Genomic DNA, 10,417 nt, shown 5'->3' with positions numbered 1-10,417 from the left:
AGACATTCAGGAAAGAGGAAAGAAAGTGTGCTATCTGGGTCGGGGATTTTTAGGGTTACTGAGTATACCAACTTGTTCACCAACGTACCCTTGGATCTTGCTTTGGATTGCGTTGCTGAGCAGTGGAATTTTATCTCACGTGGATGTCCATTACCTAGGGATGAGTTTCTTGAGGCAATCAAACTTATTTTAGATTCAACATATTTTTTGTTTGATAATAGTATTTATAAACAATGTTTTGGCACACCCATGGGCTCTCCTCTTTCTCCGATTATCGCTGACCTGGTGATGAGGAAGCTTGAATCTATATCATTGAGACTCTTTGATAAAAATGTTTTGTTTTACTACAGATATATTGATGACATCTGTATGGCGGTTTCCTCTTCAGACATAAATTTTTTAGTACAAATTTTCAATAATTTTCACCCTCGTCTACAATTTACTGTGGAAATTGGTGGAGATAAACTGAATTTTTTAGATATTACGATGATTAAATACAACAATAAACTTATTTTTGATTGGTACCGTAAGCTTACATTTTCAGGTAGATTTCTCAATTTTCACTCTAACCATCCTATATCTCAAAAGAAAGGTGTGGTTTTTTCGTTAGTAGATAGAGTATACATATTATCAGACTTTAGTTTTCATACCAATAATTTAACTTTGATAATCAACATTCTTTTAGAGAATGATTATCCTTTATCGTTTATTTTTGATAATATCAGACAACGTATTAAGCAATTACAAAAAATAAAACATCACACACATAAAAATTCTAACGAAATACAAAACAGTGAAGTTTCTACTTCCTGGCTTACGGTACCATTCATTCCGTTTCATACAGATAAATTTAAGAGATTCAATGGTAATGATATCAGGGTTTCCTATCACAGTCCCAACAAGATGAGCAAATACATAAAAGTACAGAAAGACATACGACAGAAAAACACGAAGAATAATGTAGTATATAAGATATCATGTGCAGATTGTGATGCGTCTTATGTCGGTCAGACTGGTAGACAGTTAAAAACCAGAATCGCAGAGCACCGGAATCATATTAGACATAACACATCTACACGTTCGGTTATTACTGATCATAGAGTGCAACATGATCATGAATTTCTTTGGGATGAAGTGGAAATTCTTGATGAAGAACCGTGTTATAAAAAGCGTTTAGTATCTGAGATGTTGAATATTAAAAGACAGAATAACAGTCTTAACTTACAATCTGACACGATAGATCTCCACGAAGCATATTCTTCGATTATAAACAAAGTCTGACATTGTCATGTTGTATTCTGTATCAGTTATCTTCGAACATTCATAGTGGTGTCACATATTTACTAACTGCGGAATAATGGATATCGATTTTATAATTTTGACGTTAAAAATTACACATTGACGAATAGATTGCGTAGTGTACTGACTGATTTAGAGATCTTTGAATAATGTTGTCCATCTCCAAAGGTTTGATATTGTTACAATTTTTGTTAACGTACAATTTTCTTGATTCTAAAGCGTGTCATATCTACATAATTTTTATAGCTGACTTCTTTCTTACGATCTACTAATCGCTAGAAGAACAATAGTTGGATGTGATGAAGATGGATTCGCAGAATTAATCCGAAGAATTTTAACTTTAAGAATATGTTTGCGCTTTGAAAAAGACTCAATCCACGAGTCGAAACGTTAGCAGGTTTTAGCAGGTTTTTGAATATTGTTATTTTTTAATGTACATTTTCGAATTTTAAACAAATATTTTTATATTGTTAATTTTTAATGTATTACATATATGCGTTTTTTCTTTTTTAATTGTTGTTTTAAATTATTTCTTTTAACTCTTACAACGTCCTTTTAACTTTTTTCGTTTATGTTTATAATAAGAGTCCTTTATCAATCTTATATTATCATTTTTACTGAGTATAAATTAATTTATCAGGTGTCATCAAATGGTAGAATTTTTTTCTTATTACTCTTCTCTTCCTAATTATAAAATAAAAAAAATAATTTAAAAAATAAAAAAAAATAAAAAAATAATTTAAAAAATAAAAAAAATAAAAAACAAAAAAAGTAACTCTGCCAGTGACGGTCCCAAGTCCGTATTTAAAAAGAGGAGGGTAAAAAGAAACAAACACTCTTATCAAAATATGATATATTCGTAATCAGCGAATCTCCGACTATCTGATGCAAATCCGGCATCAACTTCGTGATCAGCGATCATAGAAAACCTCGAGTAACGAGCTTCATAGGAATTTAATTCATATTTAGAAAAATCGTCCGCCATTTTGCATTCGATATATTGAATTGTTCATAACTGATGTATGATTCGTGATCAGCGATCCTATGAACCCCCAATTAACAAGTTTCATGCGAATTGGATTGATTTTGAAAAAAGTCGTCCGCCATTTTGCATCCGCCATATTGAATCTTTGTAAACTGATGTTTGATTCGTGATCAGCAACCCTCGTAAACTCATAATAACGAGCATCTTAAGAAATTTTTTATTTCTTAAAGATTTGATAGAGTAAATTTATAATTCCCATTTAGCAGTATTACTCTAACTTTGATCGATCGTAACTATCGTTTACCCCAACGAAAAAGGGTTTTAATAGGGTGTTTTGGGAAGCTCTTGATATCTACTATTCAAAAATGCAATGGAAAAAGTGCGACATTTTAGCTCAAAAATCAGCCTTATTGACCCTCCTCCTTTTGCACACTGTGTCATCTATGTTGGCAACGCAAATATGGTTTCGTGGTTATAGACAAGGACAGCGCGTTACAGAATGGCAGGTATAGACGTGGCTTCGACGATTTCGCGATTCTGTAAGTCGTACAGTGTTTATTGTGACAGCGTGACGGTATGGACGAAACGAATAGCATCGCCGGACGCGAAAGAACCGCAAAACTGATCGCGAAAACACGTGCGTCGATTCGTAAGAAACACAGAGCGTTGAAAACGGGCATAATGGAGAGCGGAATTGCCCTGGAGAAAAGATTCAAACCGATAGTAGAACCGTTGAGACAAATTGTCGATATCATTGAACGAGACAAACAGTTTAAAAGTGGAGATGTCGTGAAAGTAAAAACGTCGAAAGGTAAACGTGAGCACAGCGACAACGACAATGATGATAATGATGTTAATGATGATGCAATTGCTAGAAAAAGTAAACAAAATCGATCTCCGTTAAAAGGACAGTCGTCGAACGTTATGTCACAGTCGATAGATTCGCAACTTCATTTCCCCGCGGCACAGGATGAGGAAGTTTTCGAAACCTCCAACGATACTGATCCATCTCTCGAAACGTCTGTTAGAGAAGTTTTAAGGACACCTCAAGGTCGCGATAGATTAAACAGTCAGCTAGGACCGTTAGGACATATATACATCAATGCTCTTCTGAGTGGTGACAAGAGAAATGAAATCGATAACGTGTACGGTGTTTATTTCGATGAGAACGGTACAATGTTGGGTGATAAAAAATTCGATGTGGATACAGACGATACCATAATCATCGATGGAAACATATAAGGGTACACGAGGTCTGTACGAGTTAATTTTCAAGAGACTTCCCGACGACGACATGTACACCGACAACGATAAGCAAACATACAAGAGTATACTGTTGACAACTAATGCTCACAGACGTCGTTATAACGCTGAAATGCCTGTCAAAAGTAACAAGGGACACAAGTATAAGTACATTATCGGTCCACTCGTTTCTGCGCACAGAACTATGAGTTTGGGTGCGGGTGTGCCGACGACTATGAGGGTAACGGACAACAAAGTCGATTACGTTCATTGGGACGATCCGAATAAGTTGGTGGACCGCCTTCAGTTGCTCGATGCCTCCCGTAGTGCTGGCAATAACGCTCACGACAACGAAATTCTATCAATAATCGATGAACTTCGCGAGTCAGGATTTATCATAAATTGAATCGTTTTCAATAGTAATAGTCGGAAAAACGTAAAAAGACAAAAAAAACGGATTCGAGATGAGCATCGAGAAACGGAGATGAGTATCGAGAAACGGAGACTCGTGGAGGAGCTTCACGCATCCGCGCGGAGAAATTTTCCGCGACGACGAGTCATCGTGCGCGGTTTTGACGATTTATGGCAAGCAGATGTTGTTGAGATGCGCCCTTATGCGCGATCGAATAAAGGTTTTAACTACATTTTGACTGTTATCGATGTTTTGAGTAAATATGCGTGGGCATTTCCCCTCAAGACCAAGAGCGGAAGCGACGTAACCGCGGCGTTATCCAAAATATTTCGCGAAGACAAACGATATCCGCGGAATCTACAGACTGATCAAGGAAAGGAATTCTACAACGCCACCGTGCAGACACTTTTGCAGAAACACAACGTACATCACTATTCTACGTATTCGGTAATGAAAGCGTCGGTAGTGGAACGATTCAACCGTACTCTCAAAAATAATATGTGGAAAGTATTCACGTTGAACGGCACGTACAAATGGATCGACGAATTGCCGCGTTTATTGTCAGATTACAATCGTAGTAGACATCGAACCATTGGAATGCGTCCGATAGACGTCACACTTCCCGTTGCAAAACGTCTGTTGTCGACGGTGTACAGTCACGTGAAAATTGCTCCTCCAACGAAATTCAGGATAGGCGATCCAGTAATGTTAGTAAATTCAAAACGATATTCGATAAAGGATACACACCAAATTTGTCCACTGAGATTTTCCATATCGCCAAAGTACAACGGACGAATCCTGCAACATATCTGCTGAGAGATTATCGAGGAGAGCCGATAGTCGGTGGTTTTTACGAATACGAACTGCAACGAGTGTCCAATCCGAACGTCTATCTTGTGGAGAAAGTATTACGTAAACGAGGCAACGAAGTATACGTGAAATGGTTGGGAATGGACAACTCTCATAATTCATGGATAAATAAAGCTGATGTTTTGTAAAGAGTATATTTATTGAACAATAAAATTACATAAGAAGTACATGCATAATTGTTTGTAATGTATCCAATAATAGCATAAAATCATGTAATATATAAACGCGTGTTAATATAAGGGTATTATAGTGTATCCAAAGCACATAACATTTTTGTGTGATTTAACACATTTTTGAATTAAAGATATAACAATAAAAACAAAATCGTACAACATACACCGCTTGTTAATATAAGGTTACTTTAACGCATGTTAATATATGGATTATGTTAATATAAAGGTATTTTATTGTACGTCTGCGAAATTGGGTATTTTATAATGTCCCCAAGGTAGAGTACCGATTGCATTAGGTAAGACGTATCGTTTGTTATCATACGGACTTAGAGCAATTTTCGTTTCAAAAATCGTAAAAACCTCGTGCAAAGACGATCGTATTCGCGATTGACGTCTCGACTGTTCGTACGCTTCATGCAAACATTTTACATAATCCTCAAACGATATTGTTTTCGCAACAACGTTTTTTCTAATACCCTTTATCTTTTTTACATCGCTCATACCGACAACTCTCAATGCGTACATCTTCGCTCTAAGTCCAATGAATTCAGTCATTACCGCACCGTTGTTTTCATCTTTCATTAAACCTGGTATTTTATTATTAAGACGTGGAATACCATATACATTATCCTCAGGATAATCGCTCGTGTCGAATTTCGTTATATTACGCTTGATATCCTCGTACGCGTTGACACACTTCAAGAAGTATATCAAACTGTCTGTATCAGTATACATGAGCGTGCATTTATCGCGATACAACGGCACCATGTGCTCGTAATGGAAATCATACAAACGAATCTTGGATATTTCGAGAATACACATACCAACGTATATCGGTTTGTTCATTGTTACCTCGAGTTTACGCAACTCAACGGCTACTAGATTTTCAGAAAAGATACTTCTACTGCAAAAATTAGGTTTCGCTATCATAGCTTCTAAACCGTATCTTCCGTCCCATACTGTTACAAGTCGAACGTCTTTATAATCGCGCACGTTCTCCATTGTTTTTCCGAATACAGCATTGTTCATCAATTTATACAGATTACGTTCGAAATCGTTATTCGAAATCATTCGAAATCGTGTATTTACCTCTATGTATCCTCGTAGCCATCTCGATTGCGCAAATTGTAATATCCGATGAATTTTCGTGACGACCAAACCGTGTCGAATGCATTGCTGTAAATTACGATAGTGAATGACGTAACGCTCTTTAGCGTTCAGCGTCGCTAGAAGTTTTTCGTATTTTCCTCCAGGAGGTAATTCCTTTGTAGGACAGAACGGAAGATCGTAATGGGAATCATGCAATACGTGCGGATACGTAAGATCGACCTCTAAAATATAACCGACGTCGGAGTCTACCGGTACTGACATGACGTCGAATCCATCGACGTTGTCAATCCAATGAAACTCACCGTATGGTAATGGTTCCATCATCGCCCAACCGTACAGATTATTTACATCGAAATACATAAGATACGAAATGGGTTTCGAAGGGTCAAATGTCGGTACGTACACATTATTGGCACGCGCATACCTATGCGAACATTGGCTTAAACCACCGCGTATGCCACGCTCTATAAATAACACCATATCGATATCGGTAAGTAATTCGAATCTGACACCGGTGTTCTTCAACATAGCGTCCCAAGTGTAACCCGGCAAAGTAACATAATAAGCTGGATCCAATCCGTAACTCTCCATACATGTGTCTCGAAAATTTTCAAACACATCCGCCAATAGAAGTACATCGGTTTTCAGATACAAATCACTGTAGTCACCAAGAGTATTAATGCGAAAACGTCGCCAAACGTCAGTCGCGTGTTGATAATCGTCTACGGAAATATCCTCGTCGGTCAACGAACTGTAAAATGCCTCGCGTGGTGGTAAACTCGTTTCATTAAGCTTATCGAAGCTGTTAACGTATTCGTACGGAAATACTCCTTTACGCGTAAGAAAAGCAAATTTATGTTCATCCAGATTGAAAAATATCGATCGTGTAATGTTTAATTTGCTCTTGTCAAGATAAGACACCAATTTCTCGAGACTGGAACTAAGAATTTGAAAGAGTCCACAAAACGTAATTGCATCATGTTTGTACCTTTCCACGATCCGTTTACAGTATCTTTCACGTATTTCGTGAACGATATGTAATTCTCTTTCGTTACCGATAACAAATGAACAGTTCCCTCGTATTTGTTAGCTATGTCTTTTATAATAAAATGTGCATCGTAACCACATAAATTATGAAAAAAAAACAGGAATAACGCAAGAATCTCGATAATTTATATTGCAATCGAAGTGAGCAGGACCTCTATAACGTCCGGTTATGTGACAATGATCACGTACGCGTAAATGTTCAATCTCGAACGGTTTTTCACAAATATGACAATGAGTCGCGTCTACAAATTCTTGCCATTGCTGAGTCGTAAACTGATTCATACGCAAATTTTTAACGTAGAGAGACTTCACGCGATGCGTCAATTTATACAGTTCGTCGACGAACCATTCTACGCAATTCTCTCCGCGAAAAGACGCATACATCGACATGGTTTCGTCAAAATCGCAACGCACGTAGTATCCAATGCTGAAGACTTTATGATGTTGATAGTTGAATCTCGAGATATGGTCATCGTCGATCCCTGTTTTTTCCAAAATACATTCCAAGTCGGCATAAACGACAAAGGGAAGTCGCTTCTTTCGGTTGTAATTTCGAAAAGACAACCACTTGTCGTTTTCATTAGGCAACAAAACGGTACATTTGTTCATCCTTGCGCAATCGACATCATGACTAGACAGTTTATCCCTCGTTTTGAAGTAATGTAAACATCTGTAAGAAAACACACTTTCAATTTCTCCTTTCCAATATTAAGAATAAAAATAAAAATAAAAATATAAAAAAAATTAATCCTTACTTACCTATCGCAGATGTACTTCTTACTGGCATTACTGCTCAATTGGGAATTGAGAAGTCTCGACAAATCCTTAATCAATACGAAATGTCCGACACCATTGTCATCGTGTTGCTGATCTTGCACGTACAACAGATTCACGTGTATGTTCCGTTTAACTTTTGTAACACGAAGAGGTACGATCATCGTATCGTCAACTGTACTCCTTTTCCTTTTCATCGCAACGTTAACTGTATTCCTCTTTTTCCTTTTCTTTAAAACTGTCTCTCGTTCAACAAACACGTTTACGGAAATATCGTTCAAATGTTCGAATTTCGTGATCTGCTTTAAGGTTAGGGGAAAAGTAATATCTTCAAACCGTAGTACCTCCAAATAATGTGGATATTGTGACGTTCTACTGACATGATTAGATGCAGGGTACAATGCGGCAATTATAGACCAAGCAAAACAGGCGTTATCAAACGACTGTACATTGACAGTCGCTCTCTTCAAAATGATACGTCGAGGTAATTTCACGAAACATCCACAGTGCATAGGATAGAATTTGTTTACGTTCACAATCAAATTCAATATGCGCGATAATGCCCATCCGCTCTCACGTTCCTGAAACTCCTCCAGATCAGTTAAAATTGCATCCATAACATACTTGTCGTACCACTTCTTCAAATCAGAAATATCATACAGAACATGGTTTTTTGTGGCAATACTCTTAATGGATCTCTTGTCATCAGCGACGAATTCTCCATTGAACATCGTATTCACCTTCAAACACGCATGTTTCTGAAGATTGGAGCGTATCTGAGGAATAACGATGTCTCTAGCATCGTTGAGAAAATGTCGCGGTTCAATGTAATTCGAATTCACAACTGCATCAGTGAGCAAGCGATTACTGAAAGCCATTTCGATTTCCATCCATAATAGAAATAATTCTGTCCTTGACGATCCCGCATGACCAGAACCATCGTGCACAACATCTGTCGTTGAGGATCCCGCATAACCAGATCCATCGTGCACAACATCTGTCGTTGAGGATCCCGCATGATCAGAACCATCGTGCACAACATCTGTCCTTGACGATCCCGCATGACCAGAACCATCTTGCACAAAACGAGATCGTAAAGTATTTCTAACACTCTCCAATCGTGTTATTTTAGCGATCGCAGAATTTATCACACCTGTAGATATCGGCTTGTGTATAGTACGACAAACCTCTCTTAACAAATCACGATACTCATCACAATTAGTCTCCCATGCTAGATACGCCTCCAGCGTGTCAATTCTCGTCGCACGAAACAACAAATTCTCCATCTCGTTTTCCATTTTTTGGTTTTCTAACATTAACGTTTAGGCATCCACAAAGTCGCTCTGCGACTGTCTAATGGAATTTCAAACTCAATTTTCTCAAGTAGATCACGAACGCGTTTGCCTTTAACGTACTTTCTACGCGCCCAATTCAAAGCATCTGCTTCATAATATGTTCCACGACAGTCCAAAGCTACTAGAGTTTTAATCCACAAGTTCTCTCGCGGACAATGAATTCCAATCTCTCTACGTAAATGATAAGTAGCTACATTCCAATTACTCTTCTCTTTTGGAACGTATGCAAAATCATTCGACATCAATGGACGCTCCAAACAAAAAAGATCGTTGTCCACGTCGAATAAGTAGTGACGAGAAGGTACGCGAAACGAATACGATTCACTGTCACTATCCTCACTTGACATAACCCGCGAGATTCACCAAAATACTATTCTAATTGAACAATATGTATGCTCAACGCGCGTTTATATATGTATCGCTCTATCGACTGAAAAATCACGAACAATAACCGGTTTCGATATATATAGCGCGTAACCAGATGCGTCATCGCGACACGACAATTATCTCTTTCCTGTTTTCTGAGGGAAAGCGACATAATTATCTATTTCCTATTTTCCGTAAATAAACTGTACTAATTAACATATTCGCTAACAAATATCTCATCCAACCGCATAAATGTCAAGTATCGAATAATAACGAAATGAAAAACATTTGTTGCATTTTTTTCCAATAAAATATTCGCGATGTTATTGCAATAAGTAATTTTCAGTGTTTTATCGGACTAATTGCATATCGCCAATTATCATTAGGTATAAATACAGTGGGTTTGACGTTAAAATTCGTAGTAGACAAAGTGTTCTTAAAGATACCACAATACAGTGGGTTTTGACGTTTTCGTAGTAGACAAAGTGACCACAATGAGCAATTTAAGAGATCTACTGACAATACGATATACATATCCAGTTGAAGGGGTAAGTCTTTCATATAATAATAAAACAAATAATAAAACAAATAATACATGTAAAGGTAGACACATATATCTTTTATTTTTTTCCAGCATATATTGGTTGACAGGGAAAAAGTTGTCGAACTACAACTTAAAGACGAACTACGTGTTCAAGTAATTCCATTGGTATGTTTATACAGATATAAATTCATACATATATAAATTCTATATTACTGCAATTCTTACAGGAAGCATCGATAT

This window comes from Cyphomyrmex costatus, unplaced genomic scaffold, assembly GCF_001594065.2.
Source record: "Cyphomyrmex costatus isolate MS0001 unplaced genomic scaffold, Ccosl1.0 scaffold637, whole genome shotgun sequence".
In the NCBI taxonomy this organism is placed as follows: domain Eukaryota; kingdom Metazoa; phylum Arthropoda; class Insecta; order Hymenoptera; family Formicidae; genus Cyphomyrmex; species Cyphomyrmex costatus.
Note: the sequence above shows the minus strand (reverse complement) of the source record.